The following is a 21,442-nucleotide window of genomic DNA, read 5'->3' on the forward strand; positions in this document are numbered from 1 at the left end:
GAAAACAATTAAGAAGATGAGTAGGGCGACCACGGTATTGACGCCATCGAACAATAGACCCGGAGACGGTCACTTCCTGCAGCACGATCAAAGATGCCTTTTCTATGCTCACTGATTGATTAAAGGCAACATTTACTTTTTTGGATTAACAAATTACTTTAAATCATTTTTTTTAAACCTTTGCTTTCTCATATACGTCGTCTAAAACCATTGAAATTATACGAGAAAACGTTTTATCCGCAATTTTTTTTAAAGTCGTTAATTTTGTCTTTTATATTTTAAAATGTTATTTATTGTTAAGCTACTCGTAAACAGGCAACGGCAAATAAAGGAATTCCATTCAAAGCAAGGCTTTTGCGGACAAAAAATTGGGCTGCAAATAAAAACAAAAAAGCTATGAGAACGCAATTAGCGTGATTTAACGGCCATTTAATTACAGTATGATTAATGCGATATTATACAAGCCATTATTATTTGTGGTCACCCTAATAATTTGTTGTGATTATTAAAGTTTTTTTTTTTTTAGGTTACAAAAATATATTTATAATATATATTTTTCACATGTGAAGTCCACAAATAAATGCCTGACTCGTTGATGTAGTGGCAAACTTTTAAGGCGGTAGTGGATTTTGAATCCAGGTGCAAATAAAAATGTTTTTTGTTTCAAGAACTTGCAAGAAATTAGTGCTCAGTAACAGACCAGAGATAGTTGTCGGTGTTAGGAGGTTTGTTGAAGATCTCTCTGATCGCCTCAGATTATCTTGGTAGACGGACGAGGAAACCGGTCACCACCTCCCATATTTACACATTGGCGGTGTAAGAAATGGCGACGTTAGGAATGGTCTGACATCGCCAATGCGTACCAACATTGGGGGCTCTGTTATCTCCCTTGTACCTGCGGTTACACTAGTGCACTCACCCTTCAAACCGGAACGCAACAATACAAAGTATTGCTGTTGGTGGTAGAATATCTGATGAGTATGTGGTACCCAGTCAAACTTGCACAAAATCCAACCATTAAATAAACAATTATAAAAATACACCTGTGCTTGTGCAACGAACAGTGCACTGTAATATCTCTTGCCCAATCGGAAATTTCAATTATCCATTCTATAAATATATTATAAGGAGCTTAAGTAACACCAGACTGATTTAGAAAATCATTTGTGTTTTATAGCCCATTTATTGAGGAAGGCTAGGCTTAATAAATTTAAATATTATGTCAAAAAAACATTAATAAATAGATTATATCTGTTAATACAAGATTAAATTCATGATTTCCAGGCGGGATATATATAAATATTTAATTGTAAATTATTGACGTAAACTCTGTTATTAGAATGATGGATAAGAGTATCTACTTAGTTTCTTGCCGATACTTCTCAATATAATCTACTTTGCGAAACGGTGTTAGCTATAAATTCAATTCAATACTGTTACTGTTCAAAAGTGATTTTATGAGCCTACTTGAATATAGGATATTTTGATTTTGATTGTCATATAATAAAAAGGATGAAGCAGTAACTATTAATAAGATGCATCTATTATTGATTTTTTTTATATTTATGAAATAGGCTTGTATAAGCCGAAATTAACAAAGTAAGACCGCGCGGCACAGCTAGTCTTTAATAAAACACAATGTTAATATATCATATATCTTAATTTGTGAAGTCGTCGCCCCGTGAATCTCTATCGTAATTAACATTCATGCCATTACAGTAATTAAAGTGTTCTCTTTTAGCCAACAAGCTTTTGTAATATCAACGTTACGCTTCGAAATTATTTATTCGTTGTCAGGCGAAACTATAGCGGATTACGTCTGAGCTTAGGATACATTTCATTCAACACATTTCGTATTTTCTTGATCAAATGTGATACAGGTCTTAAATAGATGACAAACTAATTATTTTCTTTTTATTAAACATATTCTATTGAATATAATCTTTGTAATAGAATTAAGAAAAATGTGCAGCTTAGTAATATTAAAGCCGCTTAATGATGTAGTTCGGTGTTCAATTCTGTCCCCATGTTATTTTATAATTACTCATAGCATTAGTTTAACTAGTTAAAAATAGAGATATACCAACAATGCTTTCGAAACAAGCACTGATTTACACAATAAAATATCACCAAAATTGCTAATAACCATTGATGGAAAACAGTAGATACCTAAACTTATATTTCGGCCTAGGCAATGATTCATAAGTGTATTCTCTAATTCCCTCACTCTAATAATTCGATGGGACGGGAAACCCGACTCGCCTGAAAAAGTTGAGGCGCAGAACCAACGGCTTAACGTGCTTTCCAAGATATAAGATTTAAACATCACCAATTTCCAGAGCAATTGCTACTGAGAATTATTCGACAAAATTACCTTTATGGGTCAGACTCTGGATTTGTATCTTTATTACCTACAACTGGTATATTACCATGAGTAACAAAATACAATGAAATCAATATAATTAAATATCTAATAAATTGTATCTGTCAACAAAGTTAGGTAAGCAGGTCGTTGGGGGGAATTTTAAAACTAAGTAAACACACGTAGTGTCGACAATGTACAGTGATATATTTAAGGGTACTTTAAAGAGCGGTAGCAACAAATAAAGCTGTTAGCTGCGAATCGGCAGTCGGGTCACGGCGACACACGGGATCAAGTGCACTAAGAGACCGCTATACAAGGTATTTTGTACTTAAAACACAACATAGCACTGTGTTATTAAATGTGAATTTGCAGTCAATATTTTTTTAGTTACATCGGTTTAATAAATAATCCATTTAAAAGTATATGAAAAAAAAATATCTCAAAATTATTTTGAAAAATACACAAAACGAGAATGTAAAATTTCGACCATTTCGGCCGAGATTTCCAAGACAATTTACAAAATTTATTAATAAAAAATTGTTTATATAAAGATTTAATTATTCGAAAATCTTTATGTATGATTATATATAAAGATTTTCGGTAAAATATATCTTAAGATAAAATCCGATCTCGTGTATAACCATCGACATCTCTTAAGAAAACCGAAGCGAAGTAATAAGAAAAGGTAAGAGTGCCCCATTGAATGATAACTCCGGTCCTTTGTCTCCTGCGTCCGTCTTGACGAATCGAATTAAAAGGCTTATTGTGTCTACGTGACAGCTCAACCCTCGGCCGAGACGCGTTTTTGTTTCAAGCAAACTAAAATATTACGGGCCATTCACTAGATCCCCTAGCGAGGGAGAGATTTGCTACTTGAATTTGTACTCAATTTTTAACAGGGACCGTTAATTAAGAGAGCTGCTCTTTATTGGCAAGCCAAGTCTTAATGCGTTAATTGTCGAAATGCAATCTCGCCAGGCCTTTCAATCATTCGAACGCTCCGTATTTTAATTTTGTATTCATTAATTTTAACGTTACGGAGTGACGATTATTTATTAAATTTTAAAATTGGAATTAATTAAAAGTGCTTTGATTGGTCGAATTTTATTTTTAATAACATTTTTTTTCTCTTTGTTTCAGGCATCATTACGGACTCGCATGCCCTCGCCATCTGATCAAGGTATGGTATTCATTATTTTACTTTTAATTTTAATAAAACAAAAACACGTAGCCTATTCTTTCTTTGAGAACAATTGTATTCAAATATCGTAATATAATGACATATCATTATTTCAAGATGTTTAATTTATAGACGTAAAATGCCACACAACAACAATTAATGTTCAATTACATAATAAATTTTGTAAAAAGGCAAACGCCACTTTCCTTGTTGAACACATCTTAATTATTCATTACATCTCACGACGCGGTTTCTTAGAGACGCCGGCCAAAGAGCTAACCGTAAAAATATATAGATACTAAAACGAACACGCACATTAATGAGGGCCATGCAATATTTATACACAAGCTACCCTAATTGCTAGGGTGGAGAGTGGAAAAAATGGGCAATTTCACGTAATGTAATATGTATATTTAAGGTGAAATTCCCAAAGCCAATGTTGAAATTCGTCGTGATACTTATGCCGCGAAACCACTTCAAACGTCTTTCTGTGGTCGCATCGAAGGTAATGTATCTCCACTTTGATGAAACGTTTTGCTTACTTAATAAACTTGAATAGGTTTTATATTTGAATTATAACTTTAATTTTTAAAATAATAAGTCTCTTATTGAGACACGATTTTTATAATATTTAACAAACATTTGCACAACAATACAAAGTACTTTGTATGTATTTTAATTAAATATTAAATTATATGGGGAAGAGCGTTTGAAAATATGTTTTTGTATTGAATAAAACAATATTGAGTACAGCTTATTATTTTATAAACTTAAGAAAATGATATAATTTACACTTAACAGTTCCAAGGTTAAAGTAGAGCGACTTACCGGTCGTTTGTCGTAAGTAGCCGGGATTTTTATTTTTTCAATATGTTTAGGTGCTCAGCGCTACTCCCCTCGCCGCCACAATTTCCTCTTGACGGAAACCCTCAATCTAATGATACGCCTGTGTTAAAAAACACAAGGAAATTTAATAACGCCAGCCCACAGAATAGGAAAACAAAGAAAATTTAATTTCGACGATTCCCACATGATATCGCTCAGAAGTTCCGCCCTCGCTTACTAAGAAAATTAAAAAAAAAAACGTAAAAAAAATACCCTACACAATAGATTTTCGTTACAATTCTAATATGAAAAATTCTTCAACTCTTTGAAAGCGAAACCAGGAGAAAGTTTGCTTAAAAGTCAACATATCCTTTAAAAATCTGCATATCACGTTACGGGGACGTTTCACCCCAGTAATTATTCGGAACAAAGGTCTAACACGTTTCAAAGGTAAGCAAATTAGTTTTGCACTTAATGATCCGACAAAGAGGTTAAATCTTTTTAAAACGCCGGAACATTTCCTTTCCCGGTAGATTGTGTAAACAGTACGTAAAAAAATATTTGCATTAGCTCACCCCGCATATATGCAAATCTGTCGGCCCGTACGTGGAAAGGCGTTGAAAATTGTATCAAATTGTTCCAACGACACGTAGGCTTTGCCGGCAATTTGTCAAGCGAACAATAATTATTTAAAGCCCCTACCCGCTGTGAATTAGGTATACGTTAGGAAGTGGAATTTTAAAGAGCAGACAAGCATCATATGCGAAATTGTGTTGACTTTTTCTATTCGGAATAAAAATGTCGTAAATATTATTAGATCCGAATTTTACAAAAGACCTTTCGCTTTATTTACAATAACAAACCATAATAAATTAAATTAAAAGCGTGTTTAAATTTGATTGTTTCAGTATTACTCATATGTATATTGATGAAATTATGAATATCATTATTCAAAAAAAAACATTCAATCTGTCAAATAACACTGTTAAGCTAATATAATATAAGCGTATTAACTCGTTGACCTCACAAGTCCACAAACGGCGTATTCCCACGCCTTCCAATAAAAACAAATTGCAAATCGTCAATCGAAAGACCTCGAATTAAGCCAGGCCGACCCGAGCAATGGGCCGTCCCGAAAAATGTTATACGCCACCTGTGGCATGGGTAATCGTATGCGTTGATCTCACTATGAATGCACCGGCTCAGGCTCGTGTCCTCTCATTGACGAAGATATAGAAAATAATAATAGGACTAGCGTTTAGTTTTTAATCAGTTGACAGAACCAATCGTAAGATGAAAACCATTGATTACGTATTTGGATTTACGTAGATTGTCGATTAATAATCGAATTCTCGATTCTAATGTATTGATTGTCGAAACATGAAAAATGTTTTTATAAAAAGCTTTCGTAACAGATACAATATTTAAGTTAACCTTTTTTAAAAGCACGGTTTATGAAATTATAATATACCATTAATATATGTGATTCAATAAGTATATTGACACGTAAGTGACGTTCACACTCATATTATTAATTAGCTTTTAATATCAACTTTATTAGACGAGAGGTGTTGTCAAATTATAAGGTACAGGTATTCAAATCACTTCTAGTAAAATATTTCTAAATCCATGTTTCCAGAGGGAACGCATGCATCCGTTCAGTTCCAAGCCGATAGCTCGAATTTATGCGGCGCCGGCGCTCAGGCAATTATCATTCACGCGATGATTCCACCGGCCGCCGGACGCTCCCAGTCCCGATACACGCGCCCAGTCAATTAACACGCCCATCGTATCCACTCAATTGCCTCTACAGATTTATTGACTGGCTCGCAGAGTCTGACTTTTATTTCATCACGTGAGAAAAAAACAATTTATATCAATAGTCGATGCGATTTTAATATTGTTTTAACATTCCAAATTATGTTACGTCTTTGGAAAATGTTTAAGTATTTTGAAAATGATAACAAATTAAAAGAAAATCAGCATCAAAATACACGTCGCAAATATTCAATAAACTCTATCTTAAATAAAAATCACTAAAGAACATAAAAGTTCCCGTAACATACCTTAAGTGGGCAACAAAAATTTTCCCACGGTTATGAGGTCTTAATAGTGAGTCCTTTATGAAGTCGAGCGGACACAATAACGATAAAGGTGAGCAGAAAATCCGGACAATAAAGTCGACAAAAAAGCTGAGTGAGGGCTAGTGCGGGGAAATAGTTCGTGAAATTTCGAAGGGTCCTGCAGGGTATCGTGTGCGCGGACGGGACACTTTACGACGGTCCTCACAGTAAACCTGCCATTATGTTGGGTTAAAAGATCGTCCTATTCGCAATATAAAGATGCCGAGGCAAGATTTGTAGTCGGTTTATGGATGTAGAAGGGTTGTTGGATGCGGCGGTTATTACGACCATGTCAAGTGGAGAGGTCGGATCATCCAGAAGTCAACATTGCGAATATGATGGAGGACTTTTGAGGGTAGAATAAGAAGCGGAAATGGTAAACTGGATACTGTTCACTTTAACATAGGATTTGCATTGAAGTAACTGATCTTTTTAAGTAGGTACCTCATGCGTTATTCTGAAATGGATTTAATAATTATAAATGAGTATACGTAATTGGTACAAATAAAAACTCTAACAACATGATATGATAAATACGGAGCAATGAAATTAAATCTTTTAAATAGATGAATTTTAATTAAGATTACGAATTAAAAGCACCAAAGCGCAAAATCAAATAGCCGTACATTCATAGTATAAATGGCATTTAGTTTCCAGGTGGAGCTGCGGCTAATTGTACACGGCAATCGTGAGCGGACAGTATAAACAACTCGCTTGAAGGCGTTTACAGGTGTTTGCTAAGAGCCCTCACGTAAACAGCGCCGTTTACACTTCCTTTTGCTTATTCCGTTTCTCCACGTCCCTGTTCTATAGGATATGAAACGAAGTTAGCTTTGTACTTTATAGTTCAATTGTGCAAACTATTGCAAAATACCGAATATTTGTAAATAAAAAACTTCATCATTCCCATGAATGAATTTTAGTTTCATAAATGCAAATACTGTTTAGAGATGAGTATTATAATTATGAATGTTTTTTTTTTATTATTTTTTGTCTAAGAAATATACATACGTTTTATATATCATTTATCTAAGTTCGATTTTACATCTTTTGTTTACTTGAATACAAACTATCTCTAATTCCAAATTTAAAGTCTGGAAGATAAAACCAGTTTGTCCAAATTTAACTAGACTGTGGTCACTACCTCACCCCGACACGTCTCGGTCAATCCTTTACAACCTGCCGTGTGAACTAGCCCTTTGAGCTCGCACCTACCGACCGCAAACGTTTTGTACACAACCGTAAACAGGATGAATTTGCGAAACAAATTGTACAAAATGGAGCGTAAAACGTTCACAGACAGACATACAACTATCATTTAAAGGTTTACACAACGATGATGGGTTAAACTACTTTTATATTATGTACTTTAAATGTAAAGATGTGATATTAATATTTATAGAGCCGAGATGACCCAGTGGTTAGAACCTGTGCATCTTAACCGATGATTGCGGGTTTAAACCAAGCACCAATGAATTTTCATGTGCTTAATTTGTGTTTATAATTCATCTCGTGCTCGGCGGTGAAGGAAAACATCGTGCGGAAACCTGCATATGTCTAATTTCAACGAAATTCTGCCACATGTGAATCCACCAACCCCCATTGGAGCAGCGTGGTGGAATATGCTCCTAACCTTCTCCTCAAAGAGAATTTACAGTTACTGTTCTGTCTGTAATAGTAATGTTTTAAATGTCCATCGCAATGCTTATAGCCAAAGGCTTGGAATCATTGGTTTTATCCTGATCGACATGGCTATTATCGTTGTCCTAGAGAAACCTTTACGTATAATTTAAAAATATTAATATCATAAATTCATTAAAAATATATTAATTTATTATTAACACTATTTAAAATATACAATGAAATATTAAATCAAATGATAATTATAATAACTGACTGACTATTATCATCGTTACAAATGTCCAGTGTAAGTTGAACTCGAACCACGAAAGTTTTAATATAAATACAGAGCTAGCGTGAGTTCAATTATTTCTACGATTAATTAAAAAAAACATGTTAGTCCAATTTGTAATTCTAAATTAATTATTTTCAGAATTTAAATTGTTTACCTGCTTATGTTTTAGAATATATTTTAATTTTGCTCAGTACAAGAGACAAACCTGACTTTCACTAACTACCAAGGAAATATATAGTAACTGTTTATTCATGGGTAAATTTTAATTAAAACTTTTTACTGCCGTAACTTGAAGAACAGATATATAACTTAACCACCATTTTGTATTCCAGTTTTAAGAATGAGTGAGCCAATGTAACTACAGATACAAGGGACATATAATTCTAGTTCCCAAGGTTTGCGCATTGGCGATGTAAGGAGTAATAATAATAATAATAACACTTTATTGTACATACACGAGAAAAAAAAAACTTACATGCAATAACACAATATTAAAAAAAAAAAGAAGAAATGTACAACAGGCGGTCTTATCGCTTAAGAGCGATTTCTTCCAGACAACCAGCATGGAGGAGTTAATGTGAAATTTAGAGAGTTAATGTGAGTATTTAATATTTCCTACAGCTCTAATATCTATGAGCGATAGTGACCACTTACTATCAGTTTTCCCATACTCCCGTCCGCCTACCTATTAAATAAAAGAATAAATAAATGACAAGGCAAGCTAGAGCTAGATTTCTGACGAGTGAATAGGCTAGCTGTTGCTAAGTAACTCGCCCAAAGATAAAATAAATAAAAAATCAAGATTAAGTCAGTGTCGGCCACGTCATTCGAGAAGAAGCGACGATCTGCTGATGTTTGTCACTAACAAACTAATAAAAATATGAAGTAAAAAAGTCACGGGCAACTGTGAGCCCGGGAATGTTATTAAATAAATAAAAATAAAACAACTTGCCCATAGGATGGTATTACAAATACTGACGTTACAACCACGTTGTCAACCTAGATATTTAAGATTTTACGGTTACATACCGTATATATTACATACCGGAACAGAGCAATACAACGAAGATAAGCGGTATTTTACGAAGAACTCAGCAAGTAGGCCCTGGACTAAAACCTACCGAGCTTTTAATATACAATACGACTTGGGAACCTTCAAGAAAAGAGCGTACTCATTCCTTAAAGGCCAGCAACGCAGCTGCAAGCCCCCCGGTGTTGCAGATGTCCATGGGCGGTGGTAATCACTTTACATCAGGTGAGCCTCCTGCTCGTTTGCCACCTATGACATAAAAAAATAGGTAAATCTGATTAAGATTATCTATACTAATATAATTATAAGAGCGAAAATAACTCTTTCATCTGTCTGTTACTCTTTCATGGCCAATACATTAAACTGATTTTGATGCAATTTAGTATGAAGCAAGCCTGAACTCCAAGGAAGGACAAAGGTTACTTTTTATATCTAAAACCCTTAGCACACGGACGAAGTCAAAAGCGAAGACTAGTAAAGCATATTTTTCCGCTATATGAGTATAATAGACGTTTTAATTACGAAGCACCTAATTAAATAGCAAAAATGGAAACTAGAAAGAGGTATCCTTGACAGAATAACGCTTTTAATGGACCTTCAATGGCGTAAACATCGTTAGCAGAATTAACCGCATAAAATATCTACATATGTATAAATTAATAAAAAATCTCTAATCGAATAATAAATATGACAATTGGTTTTAAATTCCATTTTAAATAAATTAAAAGAGATAAAATGGAACGGAAAAGTGAATATATTCAGCAAAAATGGAAATTAAAAATTTTCGAGTCACAAAATATGTATTAGAACGAAAGGACGTGTTGGAAGTCGGTTCGTCCGGAGCGGTTTTGCGGAATATGCAGCGCCCGCATCCCGTCCGCTGCATATTACATGAGCAACTTTAACGGATTTCTTTAATATTTCAGCGTGGGAAAATTCTTCGGTTTCTCTATTATTTCGGTTCGGTTTTTGCTATTAAAATTATATTTATAACAACAGCTAAGATTATTTCAAATATTTTCAATTTTATATTTAATATAATTTATAGTAAACTTTTGAAACTATAGGTTTACTGTAAAAATAATGTTCTTTTGAATGGTGACCTAACTTAGACGAACGATTCTTAAACATATATATATGTATATATGTAAGATGGACATGGTGCGCGTGCAACATGATTATAACAACAAAAGCGAATATAAATTCCTGGTAGTGCAAAAGGACGTATTTTTGTTAAGTGAAAAGCATCACTTTAATTATTAATTATTGACGACGGGTTTGAAACCATTACGAAGCGTCAATAGCGCAATGGCTTAGGGGCCGCCTAGCCATGTAAAAAATCGCAGGTTCGATCCTGACCCCTTGGGCTATTGTCGTCCCGACTCCTTACACAAGTGATAAACTTAAAAGGAAGGGTAAATATGAATATTAGTAATTCCTTAATTAATTTAGAGCACTGCTAGTATTCTTTAAAAAAAAAATATTCACTTAAAATTCGCGTGCGCGCACGGAGCCAATTTCTGTTAAAATTATTTGATCTTTCTTTGATCGACGACTGAGCCATACCGACTAGACTGAATCAATGACTTGATTTAAATCTTATCTTTAAAAAAAGACAATATTTAATGTAAGATTATATAATTATATTACGATAAAACAGTGTGGAATGAATAATATTCGATTTTCATGCAAGGTGTAAAGAATTTTCTTATGAGAGAGCGTGCTTAAACAATATATATTTCGAATAAATTACATACAAAAAAGACGCTCGAGTAAATCTATTCCAGCTTAAATCTCAATAACTACAAACTTAAAGTACGCCTCCAGTATATAGTACATTTTCCTAGTATATAAAACTTTGATAAATGACTTACCTAATGCAATACAGCCAACATCTTAACGTTGAAGGAAAAATAAACTACTACAAATATACGAAAAAGTTTCATACCGGAATAATATGAACATCTAAAACTGCTACAGTAGTAATCCACTAGTATTCATTTATAGTAATAAAATATATGTATATCGAAGCTTCTAAAATTCAATAAACCGTGAAACCGTAAATTGAAACCGTGTTACTCATAGGTACAATTTCATATTAAAAGAAAATGCACAGTTTGTGTACAGAAAATAAATTCTATGGATCTAATTAATTTAAAATAAGATACTTCTTCTCATTAAAACCAATAATATTTGTTTTCGTCTCTTTACATTGTAACAAATTAAAAAAAATATATAAAAATTATGTACCGAAAATACAAATATAATACAAATACTGTTCGTTAAAATATCAAAACACATTAATTTTATTTTATCTAAAGCAAATGGACGCGGATTATACACTTATAACCACATTGTAAATCATCAACAATTTAAAGGTAAATTTAAAATAAAATATAACTTAAATCTGCAAGCTGTCCAAGTTTTCTGCGGTATCTAGAACGCCGGGGGCTGTCCGACAATAGATCAGCTTCTTCCCTCCAGCGCGGCGCTTTGTGGACGAACTGTACATATCTGCTATATAACAGACCGCGATATACAATGACGAGAGTGCACTTCAGACTTAATTTCATTTCCTAATACACACAACGTATTTGCTCATCATCCATCCACGTTTGCTACCGAATTCATTTTCTCCTCAGACGCTCACCATATTTTCCTTTTGTCTAGACGAAATCTTAGCGAATATTTAAGTAGAACAACTTATACTAAACACTAAACCGTTCACCGTGTTCCGCACAATCGAGAAACGAAATTGTATACAGTCGAATTGTAAGTTCGGGAGGCGATATCTTCAAATTGCTCATGTAAGACGAAATTAACCCTCGCCCACATTAACACAGATAAGTCGGCGAGCTCATTTGCGGGCCTTCCGGCTGGTGCTCGTTACATCTTGATATTCTTTACCCCTTCACCGATACGGAGCACCACACGAGCAATAAATGGCGCGGAAGGAGCCCGCTATCGCGCCGCCCGATATCTTCCATCCGAATTAATTTCAGAACGCTCCTCAGAAACGAACTTAGTTCGTGGACTTGTTATTTCTACGTGCAGCGGAGCGAATACGCGAGTTCTAATCGGGAAGAGTTGTGAGATAAAATGGCGACCCGTAATTACCATAGCGCCTTTCGAAGATATGTGGAGAATCTTAATGGTACGGTGGCTTCGTAAATAATGGGCTCTTATGGGAAAGTTGCTAAGAGCAGTGTTTCGACTGTAATTTTAAGGGCTTCGTGCCTCACGTGCTTTTGGAATAATGAGCTAAGACTGAACGATGACGATGTGACGAAGACTGTTACAATACTAATTTATTTTAGTATGGATTTCAAATTGTTTTTAATTATTAAATATAACATTTAAAAATCATATTTATTTTTGAGTTTATTAACTAAATGTGTTATTAATATTTGCAGTGTATCTTAGAATTACTCGTTATAAATAAACAGCTCCACGAGACAAAACGTTAAGAATGATCGCGTGATAGCGCCCGCATCTTCAGGATGCAGCGGAACCGCGACGTTCAGATACGAATGAATTATGAGCTATTCTATGATAACTTACACTTTACAGCGCTTTCCCAGCGCTTCATTAGAATGAAAAATAAACAAGAAGAATCAAGCGATAAAAAAAATTATATTATTAGTAAATAGTAATTATTCGATAAATACTTAACAAATGTGGGCTACCGTTCTTTGACTACAAATAGTAAATTTTTATAACATATTTCTTACACCTGAATATTTGCAAAACAAATACTATGAAATATTATATAAGATCAAACTTTGAATATTCAGCTTATGTAACACACGTTACGTAATAAGAATCGTGATCCTTGTACATAGTGGAGTACTGAGCAGCGCTACTAAAGCGCTATGTAGTCGCTGAGATCTAAGCGAGTCGCGGTCGCCCGCGGCTCTGCGGTGTCTTTTCATTTGTTACTATAGGCAATTAACGGTGCACCGTACGCTTTGTTCTGATTTTAATCTATTGTCATAAATATATTTATCTACCGTCATAAGCACCGAAAATAAAATATCAGACTCAAATTATGATAATTCTCTTGTTTTAATATGAAACATTGTTGTAAGATAAATTGTAAAATTTATTTTCTTTCACCTAGATTGTTTCTGTCTTTATTTTAATTAATAATAATCTTTAAAATAAACTTTATGTTAGTCCGACCAATAACGGACGATGGCCTCGTGACCGATTCTGACCACTGCGACTATTCTCAAGCCTAACCAACTACAGAGGACGCAATTGTGTGTACAAGCACAAGTTTACTCTCATGGTCCAATAGGGTTATTCTTACAAGGCTTAAAAGAGATCAGACCCAAAATGAACAACTTCAGGTGTTTCCGTAGCACAAATTCATGTTGATACATCTGGCAAAATAATAATAAAAATACGATGGCAAATACATAAGTAAATATATATTTCATAATAACGTATAATCCCAACTAAAGTATATATTTATTATATTTATTCTAATATTCAAATTCACAAACAGCTCAGCGAATACATTATAAAACGTACTCACGTTATTCAGGAAACGACGTGTGCCCTCGCTTTAGTACAATGAACATGTTCCCCGCATTAGAACTGTAAATTAGCTACCAAAAACGGTCTCATTTTCCACTCGAGCGCTGCGGCTAATATTGTCTCGCTCTTGAAATATGCAGTCTTACCTGCCTGCCTGGGAGCTGCCGGCGAATGTACTGTAATTGTAAATAAACTGCATCGTTTAATCCGAGCTACATCTTCTGGAATGTTCGAGAATGCAGCCAAGATTTGCAGGCAGTCTGCGGCTATGAGACTTGGCCTCGGGCCTAGCGAGCTTAATAGTCAGTTCAACTTCACTCCAAATTTCTTGATGGCTCGTATTAACATATCCGCAAAGCTAGTAAATCTGTAAACGAAAATTGAACCTCGTTTACATAAGAAACTTTTTTAAAGTTGTTAAACCCTCGAAAACCATTCTTCAGCGATCCCGTTCCGAGTCGCTACTGCAAACAGCCGTCAGGCGTCGTAGATGAAATTGCAAAAATGTAAAAGAGCTAATGTTTGCTCACCTTAAACCCCTTCCCGACCCCACGGCCTGGCGTGACGAGCCGGATAAAAGGCTTTAATACACCCTCATCCCTTATTACGAAACTTGAAAAAGACAACAATATAGATCCAATGTGTCGCGGGCTCGGGCAATCATACGCGCATCAAAGGTGACGCTCCGCCAGCTAGCCGAGTGTGGAGGTGGCTTTATGTAGCGACGTTTTGTTACCATTTCGTATGGAAATTCCGAGTCAAAGGGCTACACGTTATGAGATCTGAAACAATACGGATTGTAACAATCCCTTTTCCTTCATACGTGAGGAAATTATATTTCAATGTTTAATGAGAAGCCCCCGTTTGTGTTTTGAGCGTGAAATCATTAAATGCGTCAAGTGACATGTTATTGACATGTTCCTTATTTTTTCTTATTAGTAAGTTCAACATATACTTAGTAACTTAATATATAATGGAATAAAAAAGGGTAAAATTTATTGAAAAGGTTTAAATATCTTAAAGAATAAAGTCTCTTTCTATACAAAAATGCTTGAAACACATGAAGCAGTCATTACCACCCTTCTGAAAAATCTCGTAGGCTGCTTTGCAAGTCAAAACTCTTGAGCGTGAGCGCCTCCCACGCTGAGTGCCACAGGTAAGTGATCATCTCATGTGTGAGAAAAACCGATGACTGCGAATCTTTTTAAAAATACAAATACCTTAAAGGTGATTTTGAAATTACGATTCACTAATAGTTTCTAATGTATGGCTGGAATTTAATCTTTAACAAATAATAATATATTTATGTTTTACCTCTCCAAATAACTTTGATAATTTAATCAATCAATGCAGAATGTGCTGCTCCTGTATGTACAAAGATGTATACTGTATGTACTGTATGTTCAAAGATCTTGCCAGCCCGATTCTGCAATTAGCGCTATCTGGGCAACGTATTATGTTATTTGATAAAAGCATGGGAAAAAGTCATTATAAAAATATATGCAAACTCACATTTTATTTTTTATTTTCCGAAAAGGATTTTAAATTTCGAAGCTAATTGCTGAATAAAAACTCGCATTACTTATATTATGCGTTGCGTTAAATAATGATCTCTGCTCACGACGTTGCGGTGGGGTCGCGGGTTTGATTTATACTCGCGTAAATGTCGAGTTAAAGCACAGGTGTGCATTACTATCTTAATTTAACGCTTACAGCGCTTAGAAAGATAATTTTAGCTCGATAACATACAAATACATTGTAAAATAAGTGTTTTGATAGTTCGAAAAATCAAGTTGAAACATATTTTGCTTGACAAAAAGACTGTAATTATTTTTGAAAAGTATAATTATCAGATTAGTATATTCAAAATAGAGATTATATTATGTTTATGGTATAGGTATGTGGACGAGCCATGTATATGGGCCACCTGATAGTAAGTGGTAGCCACCGCCCATAGACAATGACGCTGTTAAAAATATTAACCATTCCTTACAGCGCCAATGCACCACCAACCTTGGGAACTAGATGCTATGTCCCGTGTGCCTGTAGCTACACTGGCTCACTCAAACAGCTCCTTCAAACCAGAAGACAACAATACTGAGTACTGTTGTTTGGCGGTAGAACATCTGATGAGTGGGTGGTATCTACCCAGGCGGACTTGCACAAAGCCCTACCACCAAGCGATATTATATATCACACCGTAGGAATAAATTCAATTTGGAAGTAATATTTTCATGTCAATTTCTGTTTTTTATTGATTTAACACATATGGCGAGCGGCGCCTGCATTGAATCCCAAAGTGACGCGTGGCAAATTATTCCCGCATCGCATCGTTAACGCGACGAAAGCGACGTCATCGCATTAGGAAATTCGAGACATCCACAGACACACACACATTGACATTAAATGAAAATAACCATATTGTTCTCACGAAGAAAATACATGCAATCAATTAATATGTTCATTTATTTATAATAATTATATTGACTTGAAGAGAAGCTCTTCTGATTTGAAGAATTCTTAAAAATAACTCTTGAAACGTTATGTTGCGGTGTTCTTGATTCTACCTAGAAAAAACTCTTCCATTCCCCCATTTTAATTATAGATTATGTTAGTCAAGTAGAATACAATGTTCATATATCCTGCCTAGAAATCAATAAATACTAAATCCACGCGTTTTTATCAAGAGTATAATCTTGTATTGAGTAATATGCCTTATTTATCAATGTATTTTTAACTTGAGCTTAATTTTTTTCATAGGCCAAGTTAAAAATTACTTTGCTGGTTGGATAGACATGTGATCTTTTGGATTCCTTCGTCGCAGACCATGGAATTAATTATAAACACAAATTAAGCACATTAAAATTCAGTAATGCTTGTCCTTGTTTGAACCTATTATGTTCTATCAAGATTGACGTAGACTATGTTCTATCGTTTCTAACCACTGAGCCATATCAGTTGTGAATTCTTTTTTATCATATGGTTATATCTAATAGGTAAAAACCTCTTTTGTTTTATTTCATAACCTCGTATAACAATTCATGAAATATTATACATAGATGAATGTACATAAAACAAAACAAGTCAATAGTAATTCCTTCCAATTTCACACACACACACATCGTCATTACGTGCCATATAAGGGAACATCCTGTAATTTACTCTGAGCTTAATGTGGAATTTCAGCAAGAGGCCGCAACACGTTGCCGCAAATTGACATTCAATCAGTGTCGCGACATTGTTTCCCTATCAATCCTTATTGGTAGCGGGAGCACGCGCCGCGCCGATATGCCGCCATCAAATCGCAATTTGTTTATGAAAATTTATTGTATTCGCCATTACCGGATTCTTTTCCTACGGGAGCGACCCGCGGAACGAAATCACCTTATTCAATTCCCTTTTTGCATACATCACACACGGTGTCTTCGGAGGGGAACATCGGTTTTTGTCTGAACACGTGAATTGCGTTTGGGACGCGTGTTCGCTTCTTATTAGTCTGGATTGCGTATACGTTTTTCACACATCGCCCCAGGGCGTACACCTTCCCCGGCCTCGTGTACCTCTTGTTCCTAAAACTTCCAACAATTTCAGCAAAAATTAACGCGTAATTTTTTGTATCGAATAATTTGCCGAATTCTTAATTCAACATCAAAATTTGTTTTATATTTTTTAATTGTTTTAGTTGATTCTTACACATATCTTAATTATTAGAGTCCTGTTGTCTGTCATATATATATATATATATATATATATATTATGTAGATAGGCGGAAGGCCAACAATGGGCCACCTGATGATTGGTGATCACCGCCAATGTGCCTCCAACCGGAGAATCATGTTGTCTATTGAGTCTGTAATTCTTAATAATAAAATATTATTTCTCGCATAAACATCTAATTAATTAAATTTAATCCGCAACAAAAAAAATCCTTTCAAAAACATTTCCAATTCGAATACCGCGGAAAATCATATATCAGCGCGGAATTAGCGAGTCACACATGCGAAATGTCGATGCTAAGCGACGCGCGCGATATGACACCACTTCCCTTCTGTTTCGAGGATTTGGAAAAAGAATTGTCGCATATATCACCGTTAATAGGGTGAGGAGAGAGCACTACTTATGCCTAATGCGACAAGGAAACATGCTATGCGTTCGTACGCCTGAATATATTTCCAGAACTGAATTTTCAATGGCAATAAATTTGTGAGCGAACCGAGTGAAACCTATCCTATAAAACTCCATTTAACGTTTTATATTATCATATAACTTCAGTTTTGTGACTCGTTATCATATCATTCAAACAACGGCAACGTTATTATTAATATTAAATTATGAAAGCTACTAAAATATTTCATGAAAATTTGTGAAGCGCATTGCATCAAACAAGATGTGAATCTCAACCAAAGGTTATGGTTCATACCAGAACAAACACTGAATTTTCATGTTCTTTTTTTTTTAATTTATAAAAGTATTTTTTATGATATTCGTAGGCGGACGGGTAAACGGCCCTTATGATGGTAAGTGATCACTAACACCCAAAGATATTGATGCTATAAGAAATATTAACCATTCCTTACACCGACAATGCGTCATCGATTGGAAATTAAATAAGATGTTATGTCTCCTGTGCTTGTAGTTACAATGACTCACTCACCATTCAAACCGGGGCACAACGACAGTAAGTAATGCTATCAAAATATTCGATGATTGGTTGATAATCTCCTAGAAGAGCTTGCACAGAGCCCTACCACCAACCAATCCGTCTCATGGTTAGAGGTGAAAAAAACATCGGGAGTAAGCCTTCCAGATAAAATGTACTCAAAACCTCCATTGGAACAGTGAGTAGTGTCAGTGGAATAAGCTCCAAATCTCCTTAAAAGACTCCTTCTATTTGCCCAGAAGTGGGACATTCACTGACTGTTTAAGTTGCTTTAATATTTCTTTGATGAATAGTTAATTAATTAAAAGGTATTTTACTAATTTATTTTCTGACACAGCATAGTTCTGCCGGAACAAAGATAAAGTATCACCTATCTTCAAAAACATGATATTAACCCCGTTTAGAACATAACAATAAAGAGGTGACGGTCGTAAACACGACGAAATGTTGCTCCGTAAAAAGGAACGAGGCGGTAAATATGGACAGGCGATGTCTTCGACGGAGGCAAAATTACTGTAAATGCAGTAAAGACGCTTTTAACATAGAACGGAAGTCGTGAAAGAGTAATTTATATAATCGACCCCACCATACTACAGGATACCTATGTAGAACAATGTTTGTATTTAAATTTATACTAAAAAAAAACAAAATGTACTGTAGTTTATGTCCCTAGTGTCAGCACCAAAAGTATTGATATGTCGTTAATCGGTATGTGGCACTGATTTATCTATACATATAAATAAATTGGAGTGTATGTTTGTAATATTAAAATAACCGCGTTTTACTAAACGCATATGTATGTATACACGATACATATACCAAAACAACATTTTTGTCTGTCTGTTTGTTCCGGGTTATCTCTGGAAAGGCGGTACCGATTTTGAAGGGACTTTTTTAAATTCAAACGCGCACGAAGTTGCGGGCACAGCTAATTCGATTATATAATTTTTACGGACACATACAAACAGATGAATTGATTTTGAATTTTATTTTTTTTTTAAATAAAAAATTCTCGTTAATTTAAACGTTAAATACCTATATATAGCAATTTTTTGTATAATTCTAAGCCGAGACAAAATCTATCTCCCGGGCCCCAATCAGCCGAAGATTATGCTAAATACTTGTAAGTATAATATTCTACGACGTACAACGCATACGTAAACGTGTTTATCAGCCCCTCTAAAAAGCTGTTATATTTTCAACACATGATTATGTAAAAGAATTCCACGATTTCCGCGTGTGGGGAAAGAAAATGTGTCGTTAAGACGCGAGGTGTCTTCATTTGCATCTGTGGCGAGACTCTTTAAGAACTGTTTATAGGAATTCTGAATAATACCTAACAAAAATAGACTTATGCCAACGTTAGCTTACGTTTTAAAAAAATATTTTTACTTTTAATGAAAATATACTCATGTAAGCTAGTGGAATCAGAATTTTATGACATGAGATACTTTAAATGTAATCACACATTATTACACACAGATATATTATGAAATCTTAATATTTAACAACCAATAAAAACGTCCTCTTAAATAAAAAAATAACAAAAATTTACACACTGATGATCCATTCGCAAATAAGGGAACCTAATTTTCTGACTCGCCTAACGACTTCCTCGTCAAGTTAATAACAGAAAACAAATTACCAACGAAATCTCCGAGCAGCACCGAAACAATTAATCAAAACATTTCGGCCCTTGAAAAAAATTATAGAAATAATCCTTTCGAGCCGGTGGATGCCATTATGATTATTTAAATCTTCGGGACGACTCGACAAAACTGTGGAATATAGATATAAGACTGCTATAACCCATTTAGGAGGATAAGAAAAAGGGATGGTAGTCATTAGCATATAATGACAGTAATTAAAATACACAAATAGAGCTATAAAGAAGGCCCGGCGTTGAAGGGCTGTCTTCATCTTCCGCAGAATTTATACATGGCAAATATTTTCGCTGCGGCTTAAGCCGCTTCGGAATTAAGAACAGCATTGTTTAATTTATTAATTAATGGACCCGATGCTGTGTGCGAAATTGTGGGATATTCATGATAACATATTAATTTGGCTTAAATTTAATTGTAACAGCTCCAATTAATATAATTCTTAGATATGAAAATAATCTCATATTTAAATTAAAATAAAAAAATACCAAAGTATCAAATATTTGCATCAAATATATTTGTAATATAAAACAATACATAAATATTTTATTAGAGTAATACAATAATGAGTCAAATCATGCAAAAGTCTACCATGAACTAAATTAATATGTATCCGAGTTCATAGAAATCTTCGAAATTATTTCAATTCATCTACCGTCTCGCTTCTCCGCCTCGCAGACAATGGGTCGGCTAATTACGAGATGTAAAGCTTTATTAACGCAATCGGGTGGTTATTAACATAAAAAAATAATATTTACCGAGACTCGTCGGAGAAGCCTCTTAATTTACGAATATTGCGGCATTAGGTCTCTCAACCCTTCCCGTCTTACGAATAATTGCTGCGATGTTACGCCTTGAGAAGTAGGATGAGCGTCAAGATTAAGGCTCATCACACTTGTTGTGTTTAGGAAAATTTTGCAATGTAATGTCCGGTTCGCCATTTATGTATGTAAGAATGAAATTGATTAATAAGGCATTCTTAACATTTCTGCAAATGACAATATAAAATATTCTTCCCGTAATAAAACAGTTTTTCATGTACAAATTACCTATTGATATTTTAATCAGGATTCATCCCTTCGCTTATTTCTAAGACATTTTCTATTAGCATATAAATAGAGAGTAAAATATGACATCAGCA

General features: G+C 34.5%; 1 long non-coding RNA gene across 1 annotated transcript in view; it reads left to right on the plus strand.

The window, feature by feature from the left end:
* Positions 1-21,442, plus strand: part of LOC135193387 (uncharacterized) — a 176,649-nt gene that overhangs the window by 126,529 nt on the left and 28,678 nt on the right. Inside the window, exon 3 of the long non-coding RNA XR_010309205.1 lies at positions 3,506-3,545. This is a non-coding gene — a long non-coding RNA (uncharacterized LOC135193387). The remainder of the gene's footprint in view (positions 1-3,505; positions 3,546-21,442) is intronic.

This window comes from Vanessa tameamea, chromosome 8, assembly GCF_037043105.1.
Source record: "Vanessa tameamea isolate UH-Manoa-2023 chromosome 8, ilVanTame1 primary haplotype, whole genome shotgun sequence".
Taxonomy (NCBI): Eukaryota; Metazoa; Arthropoda; class Insecta; order Lepidoptera; family Nymphalidae; genus Vanessa; species Vanessa tameamea.